This window comes from Thermobia domestica, chromosome 13 (assembly GCF_964235325.1).
Source record: "Thermobia domestica chromosome 13, izTheDome1.hap1.1, whole genome shotgun sequence".
Classification (NCBI taxonomy): domain Eukaryota; kingdom Metazoa; phylum Arthropoda; class Insecta; order Zygentoma; family Lepismatidae; genus Thermobia; species Thermobia domestica.
Window position 1 is genome coordinate 33,747,799 of NC_137466.1, and position 17,060 is coordinate 33,764,858.

General features: G+C 35.7%; 1 long non-coding RNA gene across 1 annotated transcript in view; it reads right to left on the reverse strand.

The window, feature by feature from the left end:
• Window positions 1–17,060, reverse strand: part of LOC145669159 (uncharacterized) — a 62,909-nt gene that overhangs the window by 14,243 nt on the left and 31,606 nt on the right. The window lies entirely within an intron of this gene.

Here is a 17,060-nt window from a genome sequence, read left to right on the forward strand (position 1 = left end):
CATCAAAGAAAATTTTGATTTTGTACAGTGAAGGACACTACGAATTAATTATCAACATTACAACACTATTAAACAAACGGAAATATTGTCAGTATTGTTTGAAAGGTTATCATCATACACAAAATCATAAGTGTAACTTCAAATGTCCAATGTGCGAAAAGTATCATAATGTTTCTAATAATGATAATAATATTAAAGTTGAATGCTTTGATTGTCATAGACTGTTTTCTTCAGAAGAATGTTTTGCTAATCATAAAGCGATAAATGTTTGCGGAAAAAGTTTATGCGAAACAAAGAAAATTTGTGTCCTTTGTGGTACTATAATTGACATGCGTTCACGCAAGTCTGAACATGAATGTGGTGAACGTTATTGTAAAACATGTTACACATATGTAAGCGATGACCATATTTGTTTTGTTCAAACGGCTATGATGCAACATGTAGATACCTTTTTGTACATTATCTTTGATGTAGAAACAATGTTACTTCCTAAAAATGAACAGGGAGAACAAGAACATCATGTAAATTTTATAAATTGTATTCATGCTTGTTACAAGTGTAAGGACATGAACCTTGATGATACATGTTTTGTATGCGGTGATAAAAATGGGTTCCGTTCGTTTGATTTCAACAACATTGAAGAATTTGTTAATCATGTATTAATAACTCGACCAATGTTTAAAAAAATCATTGTGCTTTCCCATAATGGCAGTAATTATGATATGCAATTCTGTGCTAAAACTTTGATCATAAACCATCATTTTACACCTGAAGTAATAATGTCAGGGCAAAAAATTATTGAAATGCGTTTAGGACAAAAGATTTACTTCCGTGACACATATCTGTATATGGGAGTTAAATTATCTAAATTACCTAAGACGTTAGGTCTTTCTGCAAATTTACGAAAGGGAGATTTCCCGTACTTGTTTAATACATTAGAAAACCAAAATTATATAGGCAAAATTCCTGATCTAAAATATTTTGATCCTGATTCAAGAAACAGTGAAGATCGAGAGCAACTTATCATATGGCACAAAGAACGTGTTGCAAGTAATGAGGAGTATAATCTCCAAAAGGAAATGATTGAATATTGTCGGAATGATGTTAAAATTTTAGCAGAGGCTGTCATTAAATTTTCAAACTTAATTGAAGACAAAACAAATGGTATTCAATGTTTTATCGTCGCGTCAACTATTGCTAGTTTGGCAATACTAACATATCGTACCTTATATTTACCCAAAGAAATTATTCCAATTATTCCACCTTATGGGTTTGACCATCGTGATCGTCAAAGTCTGAAGGCAATGTACTGGCTACGATACTTAGAACGTACTACTGGTAATAAAATTCTTCATTCTGGAAATGGTTTAGAAAAACGATTTGGAAGGTATAAGGTTGATGGATTTGAAAGTAAAACAAATACAGTTTACGAATTTCATGGATGTTACTATCACGGGTGTTTAAACTGCTATCCTACACTACGACACGTGTCCCTAGATTCATCCTCTAAACAAGGTACATCGCTACAAGATCGGTATGAAAACACCACCACAAAAATAGCATTTCTTAAAAAATTAAATCTTAATGTCATTCAAATGTGGGAATGTGAATGGGACCACATGGTAAAAAATGATAAGAAATTACAACAGTTTATTCAAACACAGTGTCATGATCTTGTTGATCATCTGGTACCTAAAGATAGTTTTCATGGTGGGCGTACAGAATGTTTTAATGCCTTGTACGAATGTACCAGCGAAGAGTTTGTGTCATATTATGATGTTACCAGTCTTTACCCCTGGGTAATGGCACGTAAGCCATTGCCTATAGGAAAACCTATAATATACAAGGGGCCTGACTTTCCACAAGTGCAAAGTATTCATGGATTAGTGCAATGTAGTATCTTGCCTCCCAAAGACTTATATTTTCCAATTTTACCATATACATGTAATGATCGCCTTTTGTTTGGGTTATGCCGTACGTGTATGGAACAAAGTGACAACAATTGCATCCATAATGATGCCGAGCGTGTCCTTACTGGTACATACTGTACTCCTGAACTTCATGTGGCTTTAGATTTCGGATACAAAATTCTACAAATTATTGAAATTTGGGAATTCAAATTATCTGGATCAGAAAATAATCTGTTTAAAGATTATGTCAATTCCTTCTTAAAAATGAAGCAGGAGTCTTCAGGATTTCCTAGCTGGTGCAAAACTAAACAAGATCAAGAAAAATATATTGCAGACTATTATGAACATGAATGCATTCAGTTAACGGAAAATAACATTGAATCAAATCCTGGTCTAAGATATATTTCCAAAATATTTCTCAATTCCTTGTATGGGAAATGGGGACAAAGAACAGATTTATCTCAATCTGTAATTGTAGATACTCCAGAAAAATTTTTAAGTTATCTATGGGCACCACAATATGAGGTACAAACTGTATTGCCTATTGGAGAGCGGCATCTCATTGTATCATATAAAAACATTGAAAACAAAAACAAGCCATGGAAATTTTCCAATGTTGTCCTTGCAGCCTTCATCACCTCTTGGGCACGTCTAAAACTTTATGAGTTACTAACAGTTATAGATCCTGAGCGTGTATTGTACTGCGACACTGATAGTATTATGTTTGTGCAACAACGTAATGAAAAGCCTCCACTTTCTTTGGGTTCCTATTTAGGTGAGTTAACTAATGAAGTTCCTGATGGGTGGGAAATTGATGCCTTTATAGGCTTAGGGCCAAAAAATTATGCCTATAGGATGAAAGAAGTTCAAACAGGGAAAGTAGATTATGTATTTAAAATTAGAGGAATTACTTTAAATCATCGTACACGACAAGAAATTAACTTTGATCATTTTTATCAACTAGTTCAAGATAAAGCTGACAAAAAACAGTTACACAATCCAGGAAGAATTGTTCGTAAGCCTGGGTTTGTCATTGTATCCAAGTCTGAAACTAAAACACATCAAAAAGTTCAAAATAAAAGACGACGATTAAATCATAACAGTATTACTGACTATAGAACATTGCCATATGGTTATCAAAGTATTAAGTGCGTGAAATGATTGGTATTCTGTGTATATGTAAATAGTAATCTGTCTAAAGGTATCATGATGTCCATAAGTTTTCCTATCTGTTGGTACTTGTACGTATATATAATGTAAATATCTTATTTAAATATATCTATATATGTATATCAATATGCCAATATTGCAAAATAGAATATTGTAGAGTATATAAATACAATAAAGCGTTACAATTTATAATAATATGTTTTATTTCTCCAAACAAATATTCATATAATACGAAGTATTTTTATTCTATATAAAATAAAGGAACAATACCTATGCTTCATATAAGGTTATTTATACGTATTTTATGTTCTTACAATAAATGATCGTAAGTTCGAAACCATATTGTTGTCATAATGTCTACTATACGATGAACAAGCATCTTAGAAGTCAGTAAAGGTATCAATATAAGACATTAGAATACTGTAGTGAAAAGATATCTATATGTAAATGGGTTATAACACAGTGATATCCTTTGTGCTTCAAATACCCCCTAGAACATCTTTCGCAAGCATCTACGTATGTAAAAATCACAATATATACATTCTAACATGGTATTCAAGGTAATCTATATACATATGCAATCACAATATAAACCTACAATATAATCCAATATTAATATAATACAATCAGTTCATGTGTTTGCATTCACATAGCGTATCACCACAACAACATATACAGCTCTACAATACAATAAATAAGGCTACAATCCAATATTAATAGAATAAAAACACTTTAGGTGTTTGCATCCATCCTAGTATAGCCCCTAAAACTACGCAACCAACAACACATGCTTAAAACACTTACATGTAAACGAAAGATAATATGTCTACAATATGATACATATATTCCTGTCCGATATCAAACCAATATACATACATACATACATACATCTACCCACTTACAAACTAATCATATATACATGCAATTTGTCATTTGTTTAAGCTTCGTACACCATTAGACCCTTACAGTATCCAAAAGATGATATTCTATGATAAAATCCCATATCACCTACACATACATGTACCCCCGCTTACAAACTAATCATATATACATGCAATTTATCCTTCGTCTAAGCTTCCTACATCATTAGATCCATACAGTATTCAAAAGATGATATTCTATGCTAAAATCCAATATCACCTACACATACCTGTACCCCGATTACAAACTAATCACAAATACATGCAATTTGTCATTCGTCTAAGCTTCGTACACCATTAGACCTATACAATATCCAAAATATGATATTCTATGCTAAAATCACATATCAGCTACATACATGTACCCCCACTTACAAACTAATCATATATACATGCAATTTCTTATTCGTCTAAGCTTCGTACTCCATTAGACCCATGCAGTATCCAAAAGATGATATTCTATGATAAAATCCCATATCACCTACACATAGATGTACCCCCCTTACAAACTATTCATATATACATGCAATTTGTCATTCATCTAAGCTTCGTACCCCATTAGATCAATACAGTATCCAAAAGATGATATTCTATGCTAAAATCACATATCAGCTACTGAAAATACAATATCATTACATAAAATATGTTTCTTAGAGTTGCGCGCATTTCCTTCCACATTATCTCATACATTTATGTACAATACGCAGTGCTGTATATTACATATATCCGCAAAATGCCTCTAAATATACGAAAAACAGTAAAATCCATTCTTTGTAATCCTTTTCTTTAGCATCTCATTAATATTCATTATCATCTCATTAATATTCATAAATAATTAATTCATTACTCTAGTTTTTAAAAGGATAAAATCATTTATGCGGAAATACCTACAGAAATCTTCCTTCAAAACTTCTTCCAAAAGCACAAAAGGGAAAGTTGTCTTGCGTACACATTCATTCACTCTTTTTCCTCTTTGAAACTCAGGTAGGAACGCTCACTCTTTTTTTCCCCCTCTACGTATGTGGCAAGGTCTTAACAAAATGCGTAAGAAGTCAAACGCCCGTTTAAAGTGATCCTTTGCTCACAAAACAAAAAACACACTTCACCCCTCCATCTTATGTGCGGTTTCCTCAATGTGGGGCAATACATTAACTTTTAAAAAGTGACACGTACCTATCTCATTCTTAAATTCTCTGTCGTTAGAATAATGATTCCTATTTCTTTCTTTTTTCACATATTTTTCAGTTTCCATGCAGTAGAAATCACAGTCCCCCAATTAAGCAATGTCCAGAGCACAGTTCGCTCCCTCCACCTCCAAAAACCCTGGAACACACACATACAAGCAGGTGTCTATGTTACGTTCGTTATTCCGTCAAAGGGCTCCCTCCCTCCTACACCATTCTTACCTAACATATAGCTATGCTTTATCCAGAGTTTCCCATGTTTCTAAATACATGAAACTAACTTATTTGACATGTCTTTCTCACCTCCTACGGTTCAAGTATTGTGCAACATCCATATGTCACATTAAATTGACAATTTTCTTACTTCCTTAATTGACACAATGATGGAATTACGAGACACCTCCAAAAGAGCTTCTCTCACGTTTACAAAAGCTAATTGTCGGCAATTCAATGAACAAAGACCTCACACGAAGGTTACATATCGGAATAAGCCTACTCGATTTTCCTTTGTTTTCTGCTTTTCTCCTTTACTTACGTCAGCTTACGACATCCCATTCTTTTATTATAGGTGCCTTCTTTCTTTAGAATTAGTTTCTTGAATACCAAGACCAACTGCGTTCAAGATTAACAAAAAAGACTTGTGTGGACATGTTCTGAAGTTCCTTTAGGTATTTTCAGCATTTGAAGGAGGAATAACCAAGGAAGAAACAAGTTTCTTAAAGGCTTGGGGAAAAACAGTAAGTAATCAGCATAAATTGTATAAATTAATATAAAATTGTATTAAAATATATGATAAAACATTCAACAGGAAATTTGCATCCATTTTCGTGAGAAATTTGCACTGTTGACCAATTGTTATGAGAATGAAGGAAATTTGTACCAGTTTTCGTGAGAATTTTGCACTGTTGACCAATCGTTGTGAAAATGAATGAAATTTGTACCGGTTTTCGTGAGAAATTTGCACTTTTCTTCAATTCTCGTGAAAATAAGGGAAATTTGTATCAATTTTCGTAAGAAATAAGGCGAAATTATACCAATTCTCGTGAGAAATCTGCACTTTTCTCCAATGTTCGTGAGAAAAGGGCTCTATTCTACTGGACACCCCTCTATCTTGCATCTTGGACATACACATTTGAAACTAAGTTGAACACCTAAAAGACACACTACACAGGTAAAAGAGAATGAATGAACCTCTGACAAAAGGTTATGAACTGATGATTTGCAAGATAAAATTACTGGAAATCCAAGATGGTGGGTGAGAAGAAGAACAGATGACCAGCAATACATTCCGTTTCTCTACAAACTAAACATGACAGTTTTGTTTGTGGTGTGATCGGCGTCAGAAGACGTTTGAAGTTGTAAAAATGAGTAAGCGGAAGTTGAATGAATTGACATTAGAAGAAAAGAGAAAGGTAATCGATCGCTTGGATAATTGTGACAGCTCTAGGAAATTAGCAGATGAATTTCGGGTTTCAAATTCGACAATATTGTGTTACCTTATACCTTGGTATAATGTAACATGGTCCGAGAATTTTTGGAAATCTATATATATAAAAGAGAACGCACAAAATCCTTTGTCCGCTCATCACGCTAATACGGCTGAACCGATTTCTTTCATTTTTGGGGGGTTGTTAGGATTTGGACCCTAGATGGTTTTTATCATATCACTTTAATTTTCAATTACCAGTGTCTTGAGATAATTGACCAATCAGGTGTCAATACGTACAAAAAATCCTTTGTCCGCTCATCACGCTAATACGGCTGAACCGATTTCTTTCATTTTTGGGGGGTTGTTAGGATGTGGACCCTAGATGGTTTTTATCATATCACTTTAATTTTCAATTACCAGTGTCTTGAGATAATTGACCATTCAGGTGTCCATACGTACAAATCCTTTGTTATTAGTTCATCATAGGTATAAAAATAAACGTATTTATATGCAACCCGCATGACCATGTGACTCGGCGGGTTAACATAACTGACAGGCGGTATAAATCACTTGAAAGCGAAAAAGTAAAAATTATCTAAGTAACAAAGTTTATTGCGTTCCGGGATGACCGCAGCGAAGCGGGGCGGGTTGGGGTGACCGCAGCGAAGCGGGGCGGGTTAACATAAATGACAGGCGATATAATGTTAACATTAGTGCAATCTTCTATGGTTTTTATCATATCACTTGAAAGCGAAAAAGTAAAAATTATCTAAGTAACAAAGTTTATTGCGTTCCGGGGTGACCGCAGCGAAGCGGGGTGAACGCTGCTAGTCCTGTATATATTCAGAAATTTTTTTGTTTAGTAGAGATTTTAGAAATATGTAGAAATTTATTGTGGTGCTGTAGGATTAAGTCGCAAAATTTTAATAATTTAGCCAAAAGAGTAATATTTAAGTATAGATTCAATTTTAAAAAAATATATATGTAGTAATATTATTTTCAGAATTTTACCTATTTAATCAAACATACGGTATTGAATTATTCTAGGAAATAAGAGTATATTTTGTAGTTTTCAGTGGTTTTTAGTTTATTTCCAATGGCATTTTGACGCAGGAAATCTTCTTAAGAAAATCTCAAAATTTTGTTTCGTAGGTTCTTCAAAAATTTTAAGTCAAGAAAGTCAGCCATAATGTCTTCTTGGCACATCCCTTAGTTTCGGTGAAAATTGTCTGCTATTGGGTCATCAGAAATCACAGCTGCGTTTGAGATTTGCGGTGTCTTTAATGTTAAATAGATAAAATCTTGTCTTATAGTTACGTCATCAATAATAGCCAATTAAGGATCTTCTTCCTATCATCTTTTGTCTTTTACGTGAAGCAGTGTTAACAGCTAGACTTCAAAACTTATCATGGTTACAAAACGTAAAAAGAGTGAAGAATGTAATGGTGGCACTAGTTTGAATTTGCATTTTGGACTTGCACAGTTTCTAAGAAGTGTGTGAAATGGAGAAGTGTGTGAAATTTCTTGTGGAATGATCTCAGGATAGCGGAGCTAAAATTATGAGCAACGATTGACGTCAACAAAGAAGAAGTTAACTAGTCCGTCATGACGGCGAGACATGGTTGTTGTATGCATCTTTCATTGATGTTTTGAAACCACGTATAGGATCTTCTGGTAATATCTAGTGGATTTAAAATTACAACATAAACATTCAAACTATCAACAGTTATAGGCTGTATATCAAGTAAGTGGTGTAGAAAGAGTGCACCAAAAAACCAGCCTATCTAACCTTCTAAATGTTTTACTGTCGTGACAGTGAAAAGGGTGTTTTCTGCACGAGTAGTTGAAGTTACTATAATGTGCTCTGATGTGACTGGGTCAGTAAGATGAACATGGTAAAAATGAGAGAATCGTGCTACACGTGTGAGGTCGCTAAGAATGCGTAAAGCCTCCAGCCGGTCATCACCATGTTAAGCTGACATTGACACACAAAAGAAAGATAAAAAGGGGTAAATAAAAATAAACTAGCTTACCACAAAATAAAGTAAAATAATGTAATCCGAATGTTATTAGAATATTATGTAGCCAGTCTGTTTCATTTCCATTTTTTCTTTAAATTTTACTTTGTCAACCTAATAGATACTGAAAATATGTATAACACAGTGAGACAAGTAACTTTTTTTTTAATTTGTAAGATGCAAACAAGTTATTTGTTGAATAAAATTGTTCAAGCTAAAGAAATCTTTACTGTAAACTCTTGTGACATTGGATTCCAAGAAGAATACTATTTTGCTAAAATCTTCATTTTTAAAAAATTTATTCAGCAAAGTTTGTCAAAATTTTAAGCTATTATGAAAATAAAATGTACAAGCAGTGAATTGAATATTTTCTTTCAAAGCAGAAAATGGGAAATATCACTTTAGTTTTAAGTCATTAAAAATATAGTCATGTTTACAGTGTGTACGCTATACTGATGCGGTTTAAAGCAGTACATGAAAATGATGTCATTTGTGAAAATGAAAATTACAGCTGTGAAATATGCAAAGGCTTTTCCTAGTGCGACCGGGAAATGAAACAACCGAATTCCGAGGTGAAATTCAATCTTTCAGTTTTCTCAAAATTTTCAGTTTGGATTTTTTTCTAATTATTTTCCGTTGCGTTTAATTCTGTTTAGAAGTTATTGTGGATTTTTTTTGTTTTCTGTGTTAGGACCATTACAGACGTAATTTCAAATTTTTGGTAGTTTGTGGTTTGGTAGTTTGTGGTAGTTGGTAGTTTGTGGTTCGCAACCTTTCTCACGTTGGGTTGAGGATGACGGACTGCAGGCCTAGATGCCGAGCTGTGGAGCTATGGAATCATCTTTTTGCAAATTTGAGTTCCATTTTCCGGGGATGATTGGCTTGGTGAATGGATCAGTGATTGCTGGTGGCATACCCACACGGGGCCCAGTAGGTTTGCGGCCACCAGTCAGTGATACATTTACACAGTCCGTAGTCCTAAGAAAAGTGAACATCGTACACAATTGATCTCACACTAAATTTACTTTTATTTATTTATTATTCTTTTTTCCTTGTAAAAAATGGATATTAACAGGAACTGCCATTCCAACGTTATTTTAAAACTATGGGAACAAAATTGTAGCGCTCGAAGGAAACACCACACGAAGAAGTGTAGCGTAAAACACCACACGAAGAAGTGAATGATATAGTTATCATCAAAGCCTGGATGATCTCAGCCTGGATGATCTCGAAGTGGTTAAAAAACATCAACTTGCAAATGAGACTCGCAAATAATAAAATTCTCTTATTTATTGACAATGCCACAAGTCACGTAGATATTAACTTGTCAAGTGTCTAGTTACAATTCCTCCCCTCGAACCTGACTAGAAATACAACCTTTGAACAAAGGTATGATTCAAACCGTAAAACTTCGTTACAGAAAAAGAATTACTCCGTGCCTTGTATTGTATTGCACAGTCCAAGTCAAGACGTGTTTCTACATAAAGATATTGTAAGAGTACAATATCAACATGATGTGCAGTTACTGTTTTGCTTACAATATAGCGTATTGATGCATGTAGTAGTGTAAGATTTTTTTTTAAAGATAATGTGGCCATGCTACAAACCTATTTCCCTTTATCTTGGACACCCTTCTAACTTGGACAGTTTTCGAAGGAACCGCAGATGTCCAACTAAGAGGGATTTCACTGCACAATGAAATTCTAGTAATGTCCAGTCTCACCTATGCAATTTATATTTCATTTTAATTACAAAACCACAAAGCTTATTTCGATTCATATCTGCTTGCTTTCTGTAGTCATGAGAGGGGTATAACGTATTGGCTGTAACGGCAGTAAACATCCTGATCACGTGGTGTTTCCCTTAGTAGACGGATATTTCCAAAGAAAGTAGAGCTCGACACAGAAGTCTCTGCCGCGATACAAATGCTTCACACCCCGCCCTTCTTACATGCATTTCTTCGCCCCCTTCTTTCTAGCACCTGCTATGTTGCCACAATAGTCAGTTAAATTCTTGACACCGAGGAGGAAAGATAATTTAAAAGTCCTATGTGAATTTATGTTCCATATCGTTCTATCTCCTTTTCGCTGAAGTAAGTTTGGCAACTGCGCATGACACCTTTCATTATGACGCATATTGTTCTTTCCATGCTGAACTATGATTCGCTGAATAAAGTGTAGTGTTGCCAACGGCAGACAAAAGCAAAAAAAATGTACCTTTCAGAAGCAGGAGTATTCCGCAAGATTTCTTTCTAGAAAAATCATTGTTAAAAAAAAACTTATTAGCATGCGACAATAGAGATTAGTGGTGTTGAAGTGCCTTTTCCTAAGTGCGCGCGTTTTTCGAACTGTGGTGAAGACAGGCTTTTTTTTTTTTAAAAAAAAAAGAAGCTTGGAGTGTTTTGTTTTAGTGTTCAAAGTTTTGTAGATAGCCTATTCCTAGTTTTTAAGTTTTACGCTTGTAAAAACGTTTATTTTCACAATGTGTCATCAGTCTTAGCCTTAATATGTCTGTAGCCATTGGAACAAGGTAAGCTCTCTCTTTTTTAATAGGCTATACATGTTATTCATTTACGTTAGTGTAATTTTTTTTGTACAATGCTTGGTAGTTATTATTTTGGATATTTAGATTGCAACACTGTGCTGTGCAATGATCGCGGCAGAAACAAGTGTGTTGGACTCTATTTCCTTTTAATGTAATTATTGTATGTCATGTTGTAAATATTATGCATATAGATCGTCTGTGGTGTTATATATAAGTTGTATGCATATAATAATCCATTTTAATTCAATGAATTATTGTGATATATGTTGAAACATTCATTCACAGGCTTTGTGCTATAGAGCTCACAAGGCATAGTTGAAATTTTGGCCGTCAGAGGTCAATTACTGACAGAGTGCAGATGGAAGGAGCAAGGTTTCTGCTAATGCTTGTTTTTAGAGTAAGCATCTGAATTAACTTCAAAATTAATATACTTTTAATTAAGCAATCATAACTAATTAGATATGTATAGAAAGCGTGAAATTTTGTGTGTAAGGCTGTCAATCTGAATTACTGTGACAATGAAAATTAATATCAGTAATTATTAAAATAATTTTAAAAGTGTAGTTTTCAGACATACTGTCAGCAAGGGTGGAGACTCTTTACGTCTCCTCATCCCGGCATAAGAACAGTGTGGTAGCTCAGAATGATCCTATCGTTTTCTTGTTTTTGAGTGTTGTTAAATATACTACGGGGGTGCAGAAAAGATAATTCGAGTTTTAGTTTTTCAAAAGTGTACACCATCTCCGTGTTGAAGGGAATTATTATTAAGGTCATGAGCTGTTGATAACTAGGATTCAAAGTGTTGGTTATCAGTGAAGGAATAACAATTTACAGTAAATAAATCTACTGTTATTTTTTTAAGAAAACTATTTTATTAGTTAAAAGTATATTATACGTCATTTGATAATGTAACGTACTGCCTTACAGAACTTGCAATCAAGCTGATAATATGTAAGAATTCAATACATATTTCCTTACCACTTAATAATAGCTTAAATTAATAGTTTCTGCGATATATTTACGTCAATGATTAGTGATATAAAGTTGTGTGATGGAGACTAGAATGTCTATATTTACACTCGTTTTTTTTTTTTTTTTTTTTTTTAAATCAGAAGCTAACATGCAATTATACTTCGTGTAACTAATTACCATGTTGGTTCTATTCATCCTATAAATTCTGCGCTATTTGTAACGGAGATGAACGTACTTTATATGTAATCCGAGTGCAATTAGAACATCTGTTATGATTTGAAATTTTCAGTTAATTGCCTCCAAGCCGCTTATATAAACTGTAAGTAGCTGAATATTTAGCGATGTGTATAAGTGTTTGTATTAGCTTCATTGCAGTGGAACAGCAGATAAGAATAATGTAATATAAACCATCTAACTACAATTTTGTTAACATTTCTTACATCTATTCTAGAATGAGACACAAATTCTTATAAACATGCAATCAATATATATATTAGCAGAAAGATTAAGTGGAACGTTTTATATTTGGATATATATGTATTTGCTTAAATCGTTTGAATTTATAATATGAATTAAAAATAAAAAAATAAAAAAGGTATTTATATTTTACAAAATCACAACTGGATGAAGAACAGAAAAAAAACTTTATATTAGAATTCAAATGAGTCCTTTTTCACATATGAAGATTTTAAGTAAATTTTCGAATCCTATCTGCGTTAGCAATGAGCGTTAGTATTACACTAAATATTAAGGCACCCTTTCATGGTGCCCAAATCTTTCACTTTATTTTATTTTCCGTACGTACACATTAGTCAGGTTCACTGTGTCATGATATATAACTTCGCGGGAACTTTGTGGAGAGTCTGAAAAGTGTACATTTCTTGAAAGCTTATAGTATAACCAACAAGAAAAACAATGTTTCCATTTCCTACGAGTCCTACGTGGACGCCATCTTGGATTTTACAAAATGGCTGACGTAAAAACAATTTTTGTTAATATCTGAGCTTCTAAACAACATAAAAATATAATTTTGACAGATAAACATGCATTTTCCAGGCTAGAGCCCGTGTGGAGATTAACATTTGTAAATCCGATCTAAAAGATGTAATTCTTAGTTGTATCACGGAAACTAAAAACGACCGTTCAATCAATCTTGTTTATTTTAATAAGCGTTTTGTAGATTTTAAATTATATTATATTATTGCTATGAAACCAATCATATATTGAAGTTGTGTTTTTTATGATTGCAGGGCTTGAACATGAGTGAAGAACCGCAAACTGATGAAATAATTTGTCAAGGTCAATCACCTGTGAACTGGAAGCTATGTATATTGTGTCAGTCCTCTGATGAGAAGGAGAAGTTGGTGCAAAATCCTCGGATGCACTCTTACCAGCGCATTGTGGACGTAGTAGCAGAGAGGGCCAGTTTGCAGGATGGTAAGTACGTTGATATCCATCAACGAATTTACAGCGGGAAAGACGCACTCTGTACACATCAAGCAGTCTACCATCGTAGTTGCTATTCAAATGCAGTCAACAACGACCAAATCCAACGTGCCCGAGACCGTTATGCACATGCACTAGCAAGTGGTAGACACATGCCCAAGAAACGGGGATTCAAAATCGGAAGATTTGAAACGGACGATACAGGTTCATCAACATCTTCTTCACCATTCACCAGGTCACATACATGCCCACTGAATAAGGAAAAATGTTTCTTTTGTCAGAACGATGAAGATGAGAAGCTTTATCAAGTGAGGACAGTCAACGCTGGGGAATCTTTAAAAGAAGCTGTTAAAAGACCTGATAATTTAACACTGAAAACAAGACTGAACACATGCATTGTACCAGGGGATGTACATGCAATTGACGTCCGGTACCACAAATCTTGTTGGACAAAGCATGTTTTCCATGGACAGCAAGAAGGCCGCACCAGCAGAGCAGATCGCAAAGAGCCTTTGTTACAGCGTGCAAGTCTGCTCGAGTTGATAAACCTAGTTGACATCCAAACACAGAACAAAGCATACTTACCTATGCAAGATATCGAAACCACTTATGTGAATATGCTTGGTACCGAAGGCTTGGAAAAGCACAAACCTACATTCACTAGAAAATGACTCAAAGAAATGATTATGAATGCCTTGCCACATCTCAAGTCCTGTCTTTTAAAAAACCGAAGGTAATCAGCTGTTCTTTATTCCCCAGAGGCCTGTGATGAACTCATGGTTCATTCTGCTTTGGAAAATAGTAATGACGATGTGGACAACATGCAGAAAATCTACGAAGCAGCACAATTGATAAGGAAGAGCATCATAAACTTTACAAAGCCACTCACGGATAAAAACACCATACAGGTCACCAGTGACATACGGTACATGATGCTCCAGCCGAATTGTACACCCGATCCGATGGATCATCACAGGACCGATTGACAGCCTTAAAACTGAAAGGAGTACCAACGCTGTTGACCGAGCATTACTGACTTTGAGTCAAAATATCATGTATGAATTAAAATCGAAGCGTCAGGCCAACTACAAGCCAATAAACGAATCATCAGTGTTCAGACAACTCCATGCACGAGAAAACCCACAGGTCCTGGGACTGTCGCTGACCGTTTATCAGAACACGGCAATAAGAAATTGATGAATCTTCTCAGTTCACATGGGTACTGTGTTCCTTATGGCCGTACCCTACTTTTGGAAACTGCTTTGGCCAATGCTGTTGTAGAAAACAGGCGACAGTTAGAAGGTGTGTATGTACCACCATTCTTAAAGAAGGAGAAGGTGTTCTTTGCAGTCGATAACACAGATTTTGCAGAGGACACTCCTGATGGGAAAATAACAACACATGGAACTATAACTGCTGTATATCAGAAAGCAGATGTTCTTGGAGAACCTGTTGCACCACCCTTGAAGATAACTGATGCCCACACTTTATCTGTCATTCCATACCATGTACCTATAATGCACTGTGACAAGCCAAAAGCACGGCACACCCCGAGAACAGAACACTTTGTCATAAGTCAGAATATATTAGGTTCCTACCAACAATCACAATTTGAATGGATTGTTGCTACTGCTATGTCCAGATTGAAGCAAGAGAAATCATCCAGCATTATTCCCGCGTGGGCAGGATACAACTCAATGTTGTCCGAAAGCAAGCAACTTACCCACGTCGGAGCCCTACCACTGCTACCAGAGCTGGTACACGAGTGGTCAACGCTGCTGACTGTGATCATGCAAGCGAGTGAACTGAGGAAGTTGACTGTTGGTGAAGATCATTCTACTGTCATTTCATTTGACATGGCTCTGTATGAGAAGGTGGTCCAACTGCTAGATGCCAGACCTGACTTGAAACGCACAGTTGTCCCGCGACTGGGAGAGCTACATGCTGTTATGACTGCCCTACGTGCTCTGGGCACCTCTATAGAGAGCTCAGCTATTGATGATGCGTGGATAGAAGCTGATGTGTATGGGTCTGCAACAACAAGGCAAATCTTGAAATGTACACATTACAAGCGTGCTCTTCGTGCCCATTCGTGTACATATATTGCTCTGTATGAAAATCCGAAGTTAAAGCAGGTGTGTTTGATGGCAACAGAGAGAGTTGAAGCTGCCTGTTCTGAGAGGAACAAGAACACAAAAAGTGAGTCCATGAAACAAGCAAACAACACACTACTTGAGTCCATCTCCACTAGTGATTTAAGCACACAGTTCCATACATGGGTGAAACAGAGATCCAAAAATGCAATGTTCAAATCAATGATGAACTACCTACAGCGAGTGGAAACAATTCTTATGTTTGTCGCTGCAACTCGGAATGCAGATCTTGAGCTTCATCTTCAAGCTGGAGAGCAGCTCAGCAAGCTCTTCTTTGCATTTGACCGGATCAAATACAAACGACTCTGGCCAAGATACATCACGGATATGCATGACCTTAGAAGCAATCACCCTCAAACATGGGCAGAACTGAAAGCAGGTAACATTTCAGTGACGAAAAATGATATCCCCTTTGTATCCATCGGGGCAGACCATGCATGCGAGCATCTGAACAAGCTCATGAAAATTCATTCTGGAATTGTCGGCATTTCGAACAATGCCAATGCTCGACAGAGATTCTTCATGGTTACACCTGAACTCTCCCGTGTTGTCAATGAGTTTACGAGTCAGTTTGATTTAGACAGTGATAAAACCAGAGAGCATCATGAATTTGGGCCAAGTACAGTCAAGAAGCATCATCATGTTATAGAAAAGATAAAGGAAGCAATTTTGAAACACGGAAACCCATTTGCTGCTGTAGGTGACAAGTTGTACAATGTTATCACTCATACCTTCATCCCTGATGAGTATGTAAAATGATCGTGAAAGCAATTGAGAATGGCCAAAAGCTGTACGAAGAATACGTGTCGGAGCGAATCAATGGGGATGTTAGTCTATGGGCACCAGTAAAGAAGAAGAACAACAAGATGTTTATGTCGGCAAATAAGAAAACCAAAGTACAACTCCGAGACAATACTGTGGATCTACAGGAGACCAGGAACTTATATGGCAGAATGATGGTCTTGGCAAGGTCCACCAGAGACATTAATCAGAAAGAGGCCATTGGGGACTACGAATTCACTGACACCAAGAGCTCTTTTTGCTCCAGCTGGTACAATCTTGCCATGCCTTGACAAGTCGAAGCTGATCAGTCTCCTCAACAATTTGGCAACAGCAGAAACATTAAAGGAAGATGTGCACCCAGAGGATTGGATGGACACAACATCAGATGTTCCAAGTTGTAGGATCGCCCTGGTAGATGGGATGGTTCTTCAGAAGATGGCCAAAAAACCAGCAACGATGGCGACGGTCAAAGATCTCGGTGCTTCCTTCAATAGCAGGCTTATGTCTCTCGCGGGAAATTATGATGAAATC